Source organism: Camelus ferus, chromosome 13 (genome assembly GCF_009834535.1).
Source record: "Camelus ferus isolate YT-003-E chromosome 13, BCGSAC_Cfer_1.0, whole genome shotgun sequence".
In the NCBI taxonomy this organism is placed as follows: domain Eukaryota; kingdom Metazoa; phylum Chordata; class Mammalia; order Artiodactyla; family Camelidae; genus Camelus; species Camelus ferus.
In genome coordinates this window covers 54,924,507-54,941,904 of record NC_045708.1, presented here as the reverse complement: position 1 = coordinate 54,941,904, position 17,398 = coordinate 54,924,507, and the positions used below count along the sequence as shown (strand labels likewise).

The 17,398-nt window shown below is 40.0% G+C and overlaps 1 long non-coding RNA gene across 6 annotated transcripts in view; it reads right to left on the bottom strand.

The window, feature by feature from the left end:
• LOC116668084 overlaps positions 1-17,145 on the bottom strand; it is a 93,082-nt gene extending 75,937 nt beyond the window's left edge. For all 6 annotated transcript variants that reach the window (XR_004325166.1, XR_004325169.1, XR_004325170.1 and 3 more), the window contains exons 1-2: positions 16,892-17,145; positions 3,730-3,856 (exon numbers count right to left, since the gene is read on the bottom strand). This is a non-coding gene — a long non-coding RNA (uncharacterized LOC116668084). The remainder of the gene's footprint in view (positions 1-3,729; positions 3,857-16,891) is intronic.
• Positions 17,146-17,398: the final 253 nt, after the last annotated feature.

Here is a 17,398-nt window from a genome sequence, read left to right as displayed (position 1 = left end):
CAGGACATTACATCCCCAGAAAACAGAATATACATTCTTTTCAAGTGCATATGAAACATTCTCTAGGATAGACCACATACTCAGACAAAAAACCAACCTCAAAATTATAAGAGGATAGAAATTATTTCAAGCATTTTTTTTCTGACCATAATGACATGAAACTAGAAATCAACCACAGGAAGAAAAAGTGAAAAAGAAGCAACTGCATAGAGACTAAACAACATGCTACTAAAAAAAAAAAGTGTCAGTGTTGAAATCAAAGAAGAAATTTAAGAATACCTTAAGACAAATGATAATGAAAACACAACCACACAAAATCCATGGGATATAGCAAAAGCAATCCCAAGTTCATGGTGATAATAGACATTCCTCAAAAAAACAAGGACAATGTCAAATAAACAACCTAACCCACCACCTAAAAGAATTAGAAAAAGAAGAACAAACAAAACCAAAAGTCAGCAAAATGAAAGAAATAATAAAGATCAGGGAGGAAATAAATAAAATAGAGATTTTTAAAAAATGGGGAAAAATCAATCCAACCAAGACCTGGTTTTTTGAAAGAGTAAACAAAATCTACAAACCTCTGGCCAGGCTCACCAGGAAAAAAAGAGAGAGGACACAAATAAACAAAATAAGAAAGGAAAATGGAGAAATTACAACCAACACCACAGAAATACAAAAACAAACAAACAAACAAAAAAGAATTATAAAAAACTATATGTAAAAATGGGACAACCTAGAAGAAATGGACAAGTTTCTAGAAACATAAAATCTACCCAAACTAAATCAAGAGGAAATAGATCATTTGAACTGACCAATCTCTAGAAGTGAAACAGAATCAGCAATAAAAAAAAAAAAAAAAAACCTCCTGCAAACAAAAGTTCAGGACCAGGTGGCTTCACTGGGGAATTCTACCAAATATACAAAGAAGTACTTATATTGTTCCTTCTCAAACTCTTCCAAAGATTTAAGAGGAGGAAACACTTCCAAACTCATTCTATGAATTCACCATCACCCTGATACCAAAACCAAAGATACCTGCCAAAAAAGAAAATTACAGGCCAATATTGTTGATGATCATAGATATAAAAATCCTGAACCAAATATTAGCAAACAGAAGCCAACAACGCATAAAAAACATCATACACTACGATCAAGTTAGATTCATCCCAGGGACACAAGGATGGTTCAACATATGTAAATCAATGTGTTACACCACACTAACAAAAGAAAGGAAAAAAATCACATGATTATCTCAACAGATGTAGAAAAATCATTTGATTAAATTCAACACCCATTTATCATAAAAACTCTTGTCAAAGTGGGTATAGTGGGAACATATCTTGACATAATAAAAGCTCTACATGACAGACCTACAACCAGCATAATACTCAGTGGTGAAAAGTTGAAAGCCTTCCCACTTAAATCTGGAACAAGACAAGGATGACTACTTCCACCACTTCTATTCAACATAATATTGGAAGTCCAAGCCATAGCAATCAGGCAAGAAAAAGAAATAAAAGGGATCCAAATTGGAAGTGAAGAGAGAAAATTCTCTCTATATGCAGATGACATACCCTAAAACTCCCCACAAAATGGCTAGAACTGCTATACAAATTCAGCAAGGTAGCAGGATACATGATTAACAGACAGAAATGTGTTGCATTTCTTTATACTAACAACAAAATATCAAAATAGAAAGTTTTAAAAATGTCTTTTAAAATCACATTAAAAAAGTAAAATATTTAGGAATAAACCTGATGAAAGAGGTAAAAGACTTATACATGGAGAACAACAAAACATTGATTAAAAAATTAATATTATTTAAAGAAATGGAAAGATATCTCATGATCTTGGACTGGAAAAATTAACATTGTTAAAATGACCATACTACCCAAAGTAATCTACAGATTTAATGTGATCCCTATCAAATTAGCCAGGACATTTTTCACAGAATTAGAACAAATAATCCTAAAATTTATATGGAATTACAAAAGACCCAGAACTGCCAAAATGATACTGAAAAAAAAAAAAAAAAAAAAAAAAGAAGAATGAATCTGGGGGAATAACCCTCTCAGACTTCAGATAATACTACAGAGCTACAGTAATCAAAACAGCATGGTATTGGCACAAAAACAGACATATGGATTAATGCAACAGAATAGAAGAGTGCAGAAATAAACCCAAACACCTACAATTAATCTTTGACAAAGGGGGCAAAAATATACAATGGAGAAAAGACAGTCTTTTTAGCAAGCGGTGTTGCAAAACTGGACAGTGACATGTAAGTCAATGAAGAACACTCCCTCACACCATACACAAAAATAAACTCAAAATGCTTTAAAGTCTTAAACATAAGACAAGACACTATAAAACTCATTGAAGAAAACATAGGCAAAACATTCTCTGACACGAATCTTAGCAATGTTCTCCTAGGGCAGTCTACCAATGCAATAGAAGTAAAAGCAGAAATAACCAAACAAGACCTAATTAAATGTATAAGATTTTACACAGCAAAGAAAATTATAAACAAAACAAAAAACAAGATGTGGAATGGGAGAAAATATTTGCAAATGATGTGACTGATAAGGGCTTAATTTCCAGAATATACAAACAACTCATACAACTCAATAACAATAACAACAATAACAACAAATCCTAATCAAAAAATGGACAAAAGACCTAAACAAGCATTTCTTTAATGAAGACATACAGATGGCCAATAGGTACATGAAAAGATGTTCAATATTGCTAATTATCAGAGAAATGCAAATCAAAACTACAATGAGGTATCGCCTCACACTAGAATGGCCATTATTAAAAAGTCCACAAACAATAAATGCTGGAGAGGGTGTAGAGAAATGGGAACCCTCCTTCATGGTTGGTGGTAATGTACTTTGGTGCAGCCATTATGGAGATTCCTCAACAAACTAAAAATAGACTTACCATATGATCCAGCAATCCCACTCCTGGGCATATATCTGGAGAGAATTCTAATTCAAAAAGATACATGTACCCAATGTTCATTGCAGTACTATTTACAATAGCCAAGACATGGAAATAACCTAAATATCCATTGACAGATGATTAGATAAAGAAGTTGTGGTATATTTATACAGTAGGAATACTACTCAGCCATAAAAAAGAATAAAATAATGTCATTTGCAGTAACATGGATGGACCTGGAGATTGTCATACTAAGTGTAGTATGTCAGAAATATGACATTACTTATATGTGGAATCTAAAAAAAGAACACAGATGAACTTATTTACAAAAGAGAAAGAGACTTCATAGACATAGAAAACCAACGTATGGTTTCCAGGGGAAAAGGGGTTGGGACGGATAAATTGGGAGCTTAAGATTTGCAGATACTAACTACTATATATAAAATAGTTAAACAACAATGTCCTACTATATAGTGCAGGGAAAAGTATTGAATATCTTTTAGTAACCTACAATGAAAAAATATTAAAAAGAATATATATGTACATGTATAACTGAAATATGCTGTACACTGGAAATTGACATAACACTGTAAACTGACTATACTTCAATTAAAAAAAAAGATTTCCCAAACTGAGGATGACATCTGATGAAACAGATTTGCTAAGATATCTGGACCAGGCTGGTTGGAATTTTGTTGCCAAAACTTGGATGGCGGTAGACCCTTCAGATAATCTTCAATGTCTATGATCTTGATAATATATTGACTTTAGATTAAAAAATACCTGAAAGATCTCTCTCCTCACCCTTGAATGTGATCTTCATAGGTTTCCAACCTTACGCACTTTTTCTTCGATGTGAGACATTACACCCAGGAAAGATCCTTTCTCGACATTGAGAGACACAAAGCCACTGAAATTAGAAAAACCTGACTCTCAATTAACGATGCTTTCAGAGAAAGATTCTGATAAAAAGTGAAAAATTAAAAATTAATCAACAGAAGCCTCCATAAACTAAATTTGGGAGACTAGAAGTTTGAGTTCTCACACCCTGCAATGATAGCAGAGCCCAACTAGAAGAGTTCTCTCCTGGCAAAGACTCAGCCAATGAAAAGCCACAGACTCTCTTTTCACTACAGCCCACCTAATTTCCTTTCACTCTTTATGAAAGCCTTCTCCTTCCCTTGCCTTTTGAGATCTACACATGGTTGCAGATTCCAAATTGCAATTCTCCGCTGATTATGATTAAACCCATGTTGGCTGGATAAATACTTGGTATTCTATTAGTTTCAGGACCATATTCTCACTAAGGAATTAAATTATTTATGCCACCCTCTCTTTTTTTTTTTTTTTGTCCAAGACAGTTTTTTGATTCCAGTTCAGACCTACATTTCTTAAATTATCCAGGATTTATTTATTTATTTTTCCACTTGTCTCAATTTGCATAGAATTCTATCTTGGACATTTGCTGGTTTGCATTTTCAACATATATCCCTCCCACTACTGATAAGAGTACAGTCATTTTGCTTGGGGGATTTATTCCATTGAATATGATGCAATGAGACTGTTTATAAAAGGACCTTCTGTTTTGCAGACAATTGGTCCATAACCCAAGTTAAGCCTGCTAGAGCCTCTGTTCCTAGAGTATAATTCCTAAGATGAGAATCACATAGAAAAGATTTGGTTGGAGCTGACTGGTCCTGCTGGTGGTGCCCAGAGGCTTTCACTGATTCTGGACTCCAGATCCTTGTAGCTGCTGTTCCTGAACTATTTAAACTATTTTTAAAAAATATTTCCTTTAATTCTATGTTCTACCCCATATCCATCCTCTAAATACCTTCAGCAAGCACTAGTTTCAGTTCTCTGCCAAAGATCATAGCTGATATAAGAATACAATTTAATTGTTCATCCACATTTTACCTACAGTTGGGTAGGCCACGAGTGCACCTGATAGAATTGTCTTTTCATTTTTATGTCTATCTGTCCCAGTCTTTGTGTTCTGTTTTTCTTTAGTCCCTACTTCTACTTTGGGAAAAAAGAGTGTATCAAATTGTTATTGGGTCTATGCTGAAACTAATTCTTACACTGGACAGAAAGACTAGATACAATTTATTTTCTGTTAGTCATCCTGCTTTACAACTCATCCAGGCTGATCGTCTGTTGGTTTCTCTTCTGTCGCTGTGTAGGCTGCAAAGTGCTGAGCAGTCTTGTCAAGCCATATTACATGTTCATCAACTCTCAGTCACTCTGAGAGTTCTGATAAGTTATTAAGGTATTTAAGCCAAGCCTAAAGACAACAGAGAGTCCTGTAAAGAAGTGTCAGAGCTGGTTGTGTGACCTTAACCTGTTGTATGTTTTTAGCACCGTTGAGCTATTTTATCCTTGTTAGACAAGTAATATTAGATGGAAAGATGGGCTTACAACTGTAGCAGGCTGCTGTACGGCCTGTCCAAATATACACAGCAAGTCGGAGATTCTACTCAGAAAAAATAAGATGTTGATGTGCTGAATAATCTGAAAAATAACAGATCTTTTAATAAAAATATGCTAGTTTATTATTATATCAGAGTTCAAAAAAAAAAAAGCTTCAAGTTGCAAACAAAATTCTAGAGCATAAGTGGAAAGGGTATAGAAATGACCATTATTAACACCTTTTGCTTTTAGCCATAGTCAATTAACCAGAAAGCCTCAGCAGTCTCAGACTAACACTTGAGCATGGGTAACGTGGATTTAAATATCCATGTATATGCAATGATTTCTATGAGCATGCTTGGAGAGTTATTATTTAAACAGTCTACTGGTTAATATTCTAAATCTCAAGAATTGCCACATAATCTCCACTAACTCCAAAATTCACCTTATCATTGGCGTATGAGGTAGTAAAGGTAATGACACTACTTTTATTTGGTTCTGGTGTTCTTCACACGCTTGGAGAATTAGGGTAGAAAATTATGTTTTAGAAACACACATTTCTTTAATACAGAAGAGCTCTTTGTTCTGATACGAGATGTGTGGGCTTTCTTTGTGTTCTCCTATTTTAAATCATTATCGTATTCTCTGGAAAGGTGAATACTAGATAATATCTGGTTGGCTAAATTTCTAAATCCCTCTAGTGTCTTGCAGAAAAATCTTCTTACATTCAGAATGAAATGTAACAAGTTATCAGGAAGGTTAAGTCAGCACTATAACCATAATTCTTAGACACACACATATACGCACGTGCGCACACACATACACACACTCGGTCCTTGTTATACAAGAAAACTTAGCATAAAATAATAGACAAAAGTGAATCTCCTAAAATAATCCTGGAGGAAGCAGGGTGTTATTGAGGCTTTCTGAAAAATTAAACCTAATAAAACAAGTAATTTTATTCTATATTTAGTAAAATCTGGGCTACAATTAAAATTAATAATTCTTAAAACGTAGACTTGCTAAAGCATTTTTTAAAATATTTTGACAAAATGGTTGTGTGATAGTATTATGTGATATCTTAAATTTAACTGACTTGCAGCAACATCATAAAAAGTATCAATTTTACAAAATATACTAGAGTGTCATAATTTTTTCCAAGGGACACTTTTTATGCTTTAAAACTCAAAACATTATCATTTTAAGGACTTTGTTGATTTTTATCTTCTTCAAGTGTTTATTGGTTTAAATTAGCTTGATCATCATAAGTCAGGGGCTTTGTGATTCCAGCAGTTGCTCCAAGATCATTTACACCATTGTTATAAAATTTTATTCTTTTTGCAGTATTTGAAATTTTGCATATATTTGTATTTTGCATTTAGGTGTTTTTCATTTTTACAATGAACCAGGAGATTAAGTTAATCTGAAAATAACGCTTGTGCTAATAATGTTCAGAGGGATAAACTGTCCAATGCTTTTCCTTCCTGTGGGAACTAGAAACTAGAAATTCAAGCAATAAGTAGACAATACTCCACTTAGCACATTGAAAAGGCACTAAGGACTTAATTTGGAATTACCTTGAATTATTGATTGATGCTTGAAAAAAGATCTAACAGTCATGAGCTGAAGCTTCTAATCATTCTTTGCCATCATTGATAAATCTCAGTATTAATAAATCCAGAAGGAACCCTACTTCAAAATGACACCTGCACCCCAATGTTCATAGCAGCACTATTTACTAATACCCAAGACATGGAAACAGCCTAAATGTCCATCAACAGATGACTGGATAAAGAAGATATGGTATATTTATACAATGGAATACTACTCAGCCATAAAAACCGACAACATAACACCATTTGCAGCAACATGAATGCTCCTGGAGAATGTCATTCTAAATGAAGGAAGCCAGAAAGAGAAAGAAAAATACCATATGAGATCGCTCATAAGTGGAATCTAAAAAACCAAAAAACCAAAAAACAAACAAAGCATAAATACAAAACAGAAATAGACTCATAGACATAGAATACAAACTTGTGGTTGCCAAGGGGGCGGAGGGTGGGAAGGGATAGACGGAATTTCAAAATTGTGGAATAGATAAACAAGATTATACTGTATAGCACAGGGAAATATACACAAGATCTTGTGGTAGCTCACAGAGAAAAAAATGTGACAATGAATATATATATGCTTATGTATGACTGAAAAATTGTGCTCTACACTGGAATTTGACATAGCATTGTAAAATGATTATAAATCAATAAAAAATGTTAAAAAAAACCCTGAAATAACCCAATTCTTTCTAATTTCTGTTTCCACCTTTCAGTCGTATCTCTATGATTGTTCTTTGGGTGCCCCAGCTGTCACTGATGACCGGATCTGGCTTTTCTCTCTGTGGACTTTTGTGCTATGGATTGATTTCTCCTTGAGTAGGATGAAAGAAGAAAATAAGTGAGTAATTTTTCAAAATGTGTGACACAGCTCAGAAACAATAGCTTTCCTTTATATTGATTGTTGGCAAATCTTACGTCTAGTAATCACCACTAAACAGTCCATGTGACTGCTGGAGAAAGGAATGATTTATCTTAATACTACAGAATTAGTGATCAGCTATGCATTTAATTGTGTTATGCATTGAGTCCAATAACTGTACTGAATGTTGGCTTAATTAGAACTTTGTACCTGAAGTTCTGCCTATATAAATAAATTTTAAATAAAAAAGACTGGAGATTGGAATGCATGTTACATGTAAATGATGCTGCCATCACTTTTTTCTTTCCTCAAAAGGACAGTATCTTTTTCTCTTTCCTTACTCTACTCACTTAAGCATAAAGCCTATCTTCTTTTCCCTTCTCTTTTCTACACTTTCTCCCTTTCCATCATCTACTCCCCTCCCCTTTGTCTCCTTTCCATTTGAATGTCTATTTCTTCAGTTATTACTGTTAAGTTAATGATCATCCGTACGCTCTCCAGAATGGGGCCATGTACAAATCAGTCATTTGTAGTAAGGTCTAGCACTTCCAGGCACTATGCTAAGTGTTAATTTACTCCTTTCAAAAACCGTAAGACATGAGTACTATAATTAGCATCCCCGATTTATATAGATGAGAAACTGAGGCACAGAGAACTAGGTCATTAAGCTAGTAAGTGTGAGCTCTAGAATTTGAACCCAGGAAACCTGGCAGCAGAGTTTATAATATTAATAACTCTGCTGTGGAGTCTTTCATAGAGTAAGAAAAAAAATTACCCCTTTCCAAAGATTTTGCAATTTAACAAATTATAATGATCAGATGGGAACATAGTCTTGGAAAATGTCACTTCCCATAAAATTAGAAGATCAGGAAAATTTTCAATTGGCTTTTTTGGCTTCCTTTGCTCATTGAGAATAGCAGCAAAGTGTTTATAATATACTTACTTATTATTCAGATTCTATATAAACTCTTTATGGGAAACTTCAAACTAGTCATTTCATTTATGCAGACAAAAAGTGCAGCTGAGAAATCTAAATATGTATTTAAATATAGTGAAAATTATTATTTTTCCCCTAAGTAAGCCTTCCATTATTCTTCTGGAACTTCTCTTATCCATGTAATGGCTCTTTTGTTGTTGAGACTTTCCTGAGTTATTCATTGACAGCTGCAAAACTGCTTTGCCAAGTTAAAAATAAAATCTGTATTTTGAAGGATACTTATTTGCTAAACAGGAGATGATTTATTTAGTTGCCTGTTTATAACAGTTCTAGAGAGAGAGAACTTTAGGAGTGCATTTTTATCTGAAATCACTATTAAGAGTTCATTACATTCTTCCATATTTAGGATTTTATTCTTTCATTTTTGTAATATCTTTGCAATTAAACACTGGTAAAATGGACTCACTTTTCACTTTTTTGTTTTATTCTCCTTAAATCCTTTCTTATCAATGGCCTCCTTAGTTCTCCAGTTTCATCTAGATAATTAAATGAAACTTATCAATTGAACATCAATTAGGAACTCAAAACAGCAATTATACACTTCAGCCTAGCATTCTCTGAGCGCTGTAGAACGGCGATATCTTTTCTGACTCACCCCATTTCCTATCTCGTCTGAAAATAAGTCATCTTACTATGATATTCATCATTGCCTTCTAGGGCTTAATTTAGTATGCAGAGAGTAAAAAGAAATGCATAAGCACTCATTTAATATAGGTTGAAAAAACTGGTGAATAAATAAAGTAATGAATAAAATGCTCAACTGTTGGCCTCACTACTTTCTGCAAAGGCATTTATTCCTTGAAAAGGCATTTTTGTTTATTTCGTTTAAGCTACTTCTAAGATTTCTTCCTATTCTTTCTTCCTCTCTCATCCTTCAGGTTGTAGATTGAATGATCTTTACTGAGTATAATATATGCAAATTGAGCATGTTTAATTGTTATTACTAAAATCCTAGCTCATTTTTATTTTCTATATTAAAAATTTTCAGGTATAACAATTAATGAATATAATGATGACATTCTCGAGGAAACGGCATGCATTTGATATAAATAAAAATAGATTACAGACTATCTAAGGAGATTTGGTCCAACAGGTGCCTCTGTGGCATGCTTAGAGGGCTGTACAATCCGAAATAGTGTATAAGACCTCAAAAATAGTTAAAACTTCCTTATCACACATCCTTCTCAAGATTTAGAGTCCCCTGCACAAGATGCATTTGTGTTTGTTTGGGAAATGTGCATTTATGGAAAAAACACACCAAACTGAAATTTAGGGTCAGTTTGGCCCCAGACTAGAATCTCTGAGTAACCCCAGTCTTCTCTGGGTTCTACTCACTCACAAAGGCAGCCAAGGCAGTGAAGGTAGACGGTTTCCTGGGGGCTAGAGAAAGGATTGGGGAAGGGAATAGGGGTCAGCAGGTCCAAGAGAGTGGTATAATTATTTTATCAATCTGTTTTGGGTCACTGATCTTAGCTGGTCAGGTCTGGGGTGTTCTTAAACTGTACTATGTATGTGCATTAAGATTTGTTGAGCTGGCCGGGATTCTGGAACATTCTCAGTATCTAGGCCATCATTGTAACCATAATGGTCAGCTCTTCGGGGCTTCAGCAGTCCGAGATTATCAGTGTGTTGTTGCCAATCTGTGCCTGGACCCAGAATACAACTGGATTTGCTTGTCTATCTGTAAAGGTGGTTAGCCTGGACAGTCTTTCTAGACTGATTGGAATATTGACCATATAAAATTTATATCTTACATTCTTGATACACAGCTAAAATCTTGCTGTTCTGGTCAGAATGAAACTTTATGATGACCATGGTCTGTATAGAAGTTTTTACGTACGAGAAACCCAGCCAGATTTCATGTTGGATCCAGGCTTCTGGGCTCATGGTCTACCCTTCTGCAGAGACAATTAACCCCTCTAGCAATGCAGTAGGCATGGGCCCTAGCTCCTCCACCTTAGGTCAAGTCAAAGGGAGAACCACAGTGTGTCTCAGGTTATCTGTGTGGTCGTGTCCTGGAAAGTCCATTAATAATTCCCAAGAAATAAAAATGAAATCTAGGTAATAAAATAAAGTCTAACATTTTAAAAAGTTTTCCTTTGTGTTTAGTGTAGTTTCACTTGCTCATAGGGTTCCTAATGCAGAAGCCTTGCACCTGGCACTTCAGATCAGAGTTCCTCAGTGTGAAATGGCTGGGGCTGACACTTCGGCGCTAAAGGCCATGTGCAGAGATGCTGTGCCCTGGCACAGATGCTACCCTTCAAGCACTGTGAGCTGCACAGCTGCTCCTGCCCTGCCGGAACTCCACCCTGTGCCTGGCTGACAAGAGCCCTGTAACACAGCTCCCCCAGTGGTCTGTTGGGGAGAGCATATACTCTAGAATGTGAGCTCACACCTCTCCATTCTTTGATCAAAGAATAAAACTTTTCTTTGCTTCTGAGCCAAACTTGGTCTCCTATAACTGGCTTAAATGACACCAGGCAGGAGGAAAATTTTGGTGACCAGAAGGGATGGACCATGGCCTTTTACCTGCACCTATCCATTAGGCTCTGGGCTCATCCCAGCTCCAGTGGGAAGCCAGTGAAGGGTTTGGGAGGTTCATGTGAGGATGGCTGACTCTGGTCTTTGAGTTCACTCTGATGGGATAGAAGGGCAGCCACTTTGGGCCAAATTCAGAGCAGCTCTGCCCAGCAACCCAATACCCAGGTATGCACACAGCCCCCAAAGTAATCTGAACTGTGCCCCCTTGAGGGGATCATACTGCGGCATTGTTGAGGATCAGAGACTAAAACTCATGCATGTCTGCCCGCTGCCTCTGGCTGGCCTTCCTGGGGTACTGAATGCCCGGTATGGTAGGAACCTGTGGATGAGGGGAGCCATGCAGTCTTATCCCCCGTCTCATCAGCAATGCTGTCCTCTTGACCCCTGTACAAGGCAGTAGCAGCAGCACCAGGGCTCTTGCTCTCCTTGCAGACTGCATTCTCCATAGTCACTTTGGTTTGGTAAAGGAAGGTGACCAGCCCCATGAGCCAAGACGTGAGTCCAGGAAAAGGCCCAGGTAACAAGGACCTCCTGACAAAATGGAATGAGAACACTCAGTCCAAATTCAGGAAAAGGCACTGGTGACACTCGATGCAAAAGGGCCAGAAGGTAGGTAGGACCAGTGGCCTGACCTCTTCTGGTCAGGATTAATTTCTCAGGAGGTGGTCTGGGAGTCCTGTGAGCTACTTGCAAGACCAGGAACCCCACTTGCCAGGAAGCTTTGTGAGCTGCTGGCAAGAATAAGGAACACCCACCACCTGACATCTCCTCCCTAGTGAGCACCCAGCAGGAACCTCTTCTGCTTTTAGCTCTCACCAGGTGGGAAGTTCAAAAACTCCTCCTTTTTGAATAACAGGAGAAGAGAGAAGACCCCCACTTCAGGCAGTTATGCCGCTCCCAGCAGAGCAGGCTGGTCAGGAACTAACGTGGCTAAGCTGCTCTGGCCCAGAGGCAGTCCCACCTAACCTCCTGTGGGACATTCTGACTGAGGAAAGACGATCTCAAGCACAGAATGTTACAAATTCAAGGAGACTCCCAGTTACATCAGTCCATGCAATTTGGGTATCTCCTATTTGGATCTTTTGAGGAATCTATTAATAGTTTGGTGTTAGTTCCAGATTTCCCAAACCAGACAAAGAGAACAGAAATAATGCAGGTCATGCTATTTTTAGACCGGGGACTGAAGCAGTCCCAGATAACAAATCCACTGGGACCACCAAGACAATGGAGAAGGAGGTGGAAGACGGAGGCTGACTCATTATAAAAATATCACAGGAAACCAGGCAGCAGGAAAGAAACCTATCAATTGGAATATGAGAAGGGAAATCATTCAGGAGCCAACAACAACAACAAAAAAAACACTCCAGCATTCCTAGAGACCCTCAGGGAATGCTTCTGAATCTACACCACCACTGACACTGAGCCAATAGAAGGGAATGCAAACCTGAGGTCATATTTCATTTCCTAAAGTGCCCTCGACATTAGGTGTAAACTTCAGAAACTGGAAGTAGAATCAGATACCCTTCCCTCTCACCTGATGGAAGCTGCCTACCGGGTGTTTAATGACTAAGATACACAGGAAGAAAGTCAGAGGATCAAAAGGCCCGAGGCAAGCCCTGCCTGCTACTGGCCATTGCCTTTCAGTGTCAACTGGTCTGCCGGGGAATCTGGACTGACTGCTCATGGAGACTTCCCCACTGAGCGGTAGCAAGCCAAGGAAACTAGACCCCAAGCTGCATGCCATGTGTAAACAGGAGGGGCACTGGAAGAGAAAATGCTGCTGTTGCCCTGAAGGGAGACTGAAAGTGGCAGATCCTGGCCACTACCTTCTAAGGCAGATGGTCCGAATAGATGAAGAATGGTGGGGTCAAAGGACTCCTAAACCAGCACTCCAACTGACCCACAAGAAGTCCCAGCTGGCGTTGGACATAAGGGCAAAGCCTGTTGAACTTTTAGTTGACACTGATGCCACTTTCAGGCAAACTCTGTCACAAGAATTGTAAAATTACAGGAGTATCAGGGAAGGTCCAAGAATGAGCATTCATAGAGCCATTAGAATGTAAACTGGATAAACACATGCTCACCCATTTCTTCCTCTCTGTCCCCATACCCCGCTAGAAAGAGATACTTTACATAAACTGGAGGCTGCTATCCACCTAAAGAGAGACAAACTGGAGATTGATGTCCTTTAGGCAAAGGGCACAAAGATAATAATGTTAATGGCTGAGGACATACCTCCCTGGATAGAGCAAGCTGAGTTCCCTGGACTAAATCCCAAGGTCTCAGCCCAGGAACAGGTGGGACAAGCTGCAGGAGCCAGTCCCTTGATGATCCACCTAGAACTCGGACACACATGGCCCAACAGAAAACAATGCCCTCTCTGCTGGGCATTACTATGGTTTTACAGGGCCTTATTGGACTATGCAAATCAGCCTATAATATCCCCAGTTCCCTCCAAAAAGAAACCAATGGGGAATAGTGGGTGGTACAGGACCTCAGGGCAGTCAATGAATCCACTGAGGATATACATTGAGTTGTGCCTAATCCCTACACCCTGCGGCCACTCTGCTGTCCATCAGGACCTGTTGTTCTGTGTTAGATTTAAAAGATGCCTTCTATATTCCATTTAGCCCCAGAGTCACAAGAAAATTTTGCTTTTGAGTGGCAAGATGCCTTCTATATTCCATTTAGCCCCAGAGTCACAAGAAAATTTTGCTTCTAAGTGGCAAGACCCAGACACTCAACAAAAACAGTACTACTGGACAATCCTGCCCCAAGTGTTCAAAAAAAAAATCCCCCATCATCTCTGGGTTTTAGCAGAAGATCTAAAAGATCTTCATCTGGATGAGAGAATCCTCCTCCATATGGAGATGACATTCTGATCACCAGCACTAACCAAAATACTGCAACCACTCTGAACCACTTAGATGATACAGGATATAAGGTGTCCAAGAAAAAGGCTCAAATATCACAAACTAGGGTGACCTAACTTAGGCTTAATTCTCACAGAAGGTCAGAGAAAGCTATCCCAGGAAAGGGAAGAAGCCACTTGCAGCCTCAACCTTCCTAAAACTAGAAGACAGCTCAGGCGTTTCCCGGGGAAGGCCAGGTTTTGCTGCCCTAACTGTGGTCTAAAAGCTAGACCTCTATATGAACAGCTGAAGGAAGAGATGATCATCCTTGTGAATGGGATTCAGAATGTGAAGGGGCCTTTCAAGAACTGAAAAAAGCAATCACTTCAGGCCGCTGCCCTGGCCCTCCCAGGTTCAGCCAAACCCTTTGACATTGACATTCATGAGAGAAGCCTTCTTGGATGGTGTGGTTGCTTATTCCTCTAAACAATTAGATCAAACTTCTAGGGGATGGTCTCCTTGCCTTCAGGCAGCAGCAGTTAAAGGAGGCTGAACAGTTAGTGTCTGGGCTACCCATCACCATATGACTGCACACCAGAGTCAGGCTTTAGTAAGTCCCCCGGGAACAGAATGGCCATCCCTGAGGTCGACTCAAGTTCAGGCTGTGGCTTTAGCCAACCCAGTGGCTACCATAAAAGACTAAATCCTGTCACTCGGCTACCCACAGAAATGAGGAACCTGGAGCATAACTGTATAGAAGCCACAGACACAATCTATTCCAGTTGCCCCAACCTAGGAAGTGAGCCTCTCACAACAGCAGATGAGGAGTGGTTCACAAATGGGAGCAGTTTTATGAGAGAGGGAGGAGGCTGGTGTGATACACCGTGACCTCCCAGACCCCCATTGTAACAAGCATGAAGCTTGCCCTCAGGACTTCAGCCCAAATGGTGGAGCTGAGAGCCCTCACCTGAGCCTTAGAGCCTGGGACGCAGAAGAGCTTATATGTTTACACAGATTCCCGTATGCCATCCTAAATGCACATCAGGCTATTTGGAAGGAAAGAGGTATGCTTACAGAGGAGAATAAGCAGGGAAAACGTGGCTTAAGCATATCGAAGTTCTTAGCAGCAGTACAGCTTCCAAAAAAAGGTGGCAGTGATTCATTGCAGGGGACACAGGAGCATGCAGAGGTAAGAAAGGGGAACAACAAGGCAGATGCAACTGCCAGTAGGGCGACCCTCGAACTGGTAGCTTGGCAGCTACCCCCCATACCTCCAGGGCCAGATCCACCCAATTATTTCCCAAACTACACAAAGGAAGACTTAGATAAGGCCTGAAAGTGGGGTTTCAACAGAGACATAGGCCATGTGTGGCTGGTTAATGAACATGGACAATACTTTCCCCAAACTGCGGCTTGTCAAGCCATCAGGGAGGCCCACTGAGGAACTCCCAACGGGAGGAAAGCCCTATATAATTGGTTAGCTGAGGTCATGCTAACCCCTGGCAGGAAAAGTATAATCAGTTGGATACTTGAGACCTGCCCCCCACGCCCGCACAATGAACAACCCCAACACCAGACCACCTTCCCCAGAGGCCCCCAGATAAGAACCATTCAGACCAGAGGGACAGAACCTGGAAAAGACTGGCAGATTGACTTCACTGTCAGGCTAAGAGTACTGGGCAATTTCAGATATTACTTGGTGCTAAGGGACACATTTTCTGGGTGGATAGAAGCATTCCCTGCTAGCACTGAAAAGGCAGCTGGAGCGGCTAAGGCAGGACCAAAGGAAATGAGGCCCAGGTTTGGGCCACCAGGATCCCCACAAAATGAAAACAGTTCAGCATTTTTGTGCTTCAAGTGAAGCAGGGAATAACGAGTGCCCTGGGCGTAAAGTGGACTTTGCACTCAGCCTGGAGACCCCGCTTGTTGGGGAAAGTAGAGAGATCCAAAGAGAACTTGAAATGGGCCTTAGCCAAGCTATGTCAGGAAACTCAAGAAAACTGGATTAAGTTGCCTCCATTGCACTGTTTGCATGTGGTTAGCCCCAAGGGATAAGTTAACGTTAAGCTCATTTGAACTCATGTGTGGTAGATCCATTCCCCAAGCCCGAGAGATGGGAGGGACAACTTAACCCCCTTGAAATGGAACAACTCAGTATCTTCTCCCCGTAGGAGAAGCCATGAAAGCTCTCTCAGCATAAGGTGGCCAGGTGCTGCCTGAACGCACTGACTTGCCCCTGCACCCTTCCAGCCAGGAGACTGGGTGCACCTAACACCTAGAAAACCAGCCCGCAAGACCGACTCACTCCCACGTGGAACAGACCCCACTTGGTCACCCTAACCACCCACTCTGCTCTGAATTTGCAGGGGTGACTCCGTGGGGATGTCACACTCAAGTGAATAGGGCCCCCGGGCCCCAACCTCTGGAGGGACAACCTGGGGGAACAGACCCCTTGACCATGCAACCTCTAACCTGAAGCTTCACTTCAAAAGAGGTGACACATGACAAGCTTTTTCCTAAAAATGAAGGTATTTAGGTACCAACAGAAGATGGACCTACGCCCCTCAGTGTCCCTCGAGAATGGCCAAAAGACAGAGGGGGGATTTGTCACCGGCAAAGCCCATTAAGAACTGGGAAATACAAACAGAATCTGTGTAATAGAATAAAGTCTGACCTTTTTTTCTTCTGTTCCTTTGTGCTCAGTCTAGTTTCACTTGCTTGTAGGGTGCAGAGGCCTTGCCCTGACACAGCAGAGGAAGAGCTTCTCCTGCAAAAGGGCTCTGACTGACACTTCAGGATGCTGTGGCAGCAGGCCGTGGCTGAGACGCTGAGCCCGGCACTGTGAGCCGGACTGAGTGCTGTGGGCAGCGCAGCTGCACCTGATCCTGGAGAACTCCGCCCCTCCCTGCTAACTAGCACCCTGCAAAGCTGCCAGCCCCAGCTGTGCCCAAGGGCCCAGAGTCCCGCCCCCTCCCGATGACAAGAACCCTATGAAGCAGCCCCGCCTTTGGCCTTTTAGGGACAGTGTGTCCTCTAGTGCTCAAGCTTGCCTCTCTCCATTCCTAAGAATACAGCTTTTCCTTGCTTCTGAACTGAACTTACTTTCATTCTATTGGCTCAAATTGTACCGGACAGAAAGACCATTGTTGCGGCCTGACTCATAGGAGTCAGTAACAGGAGA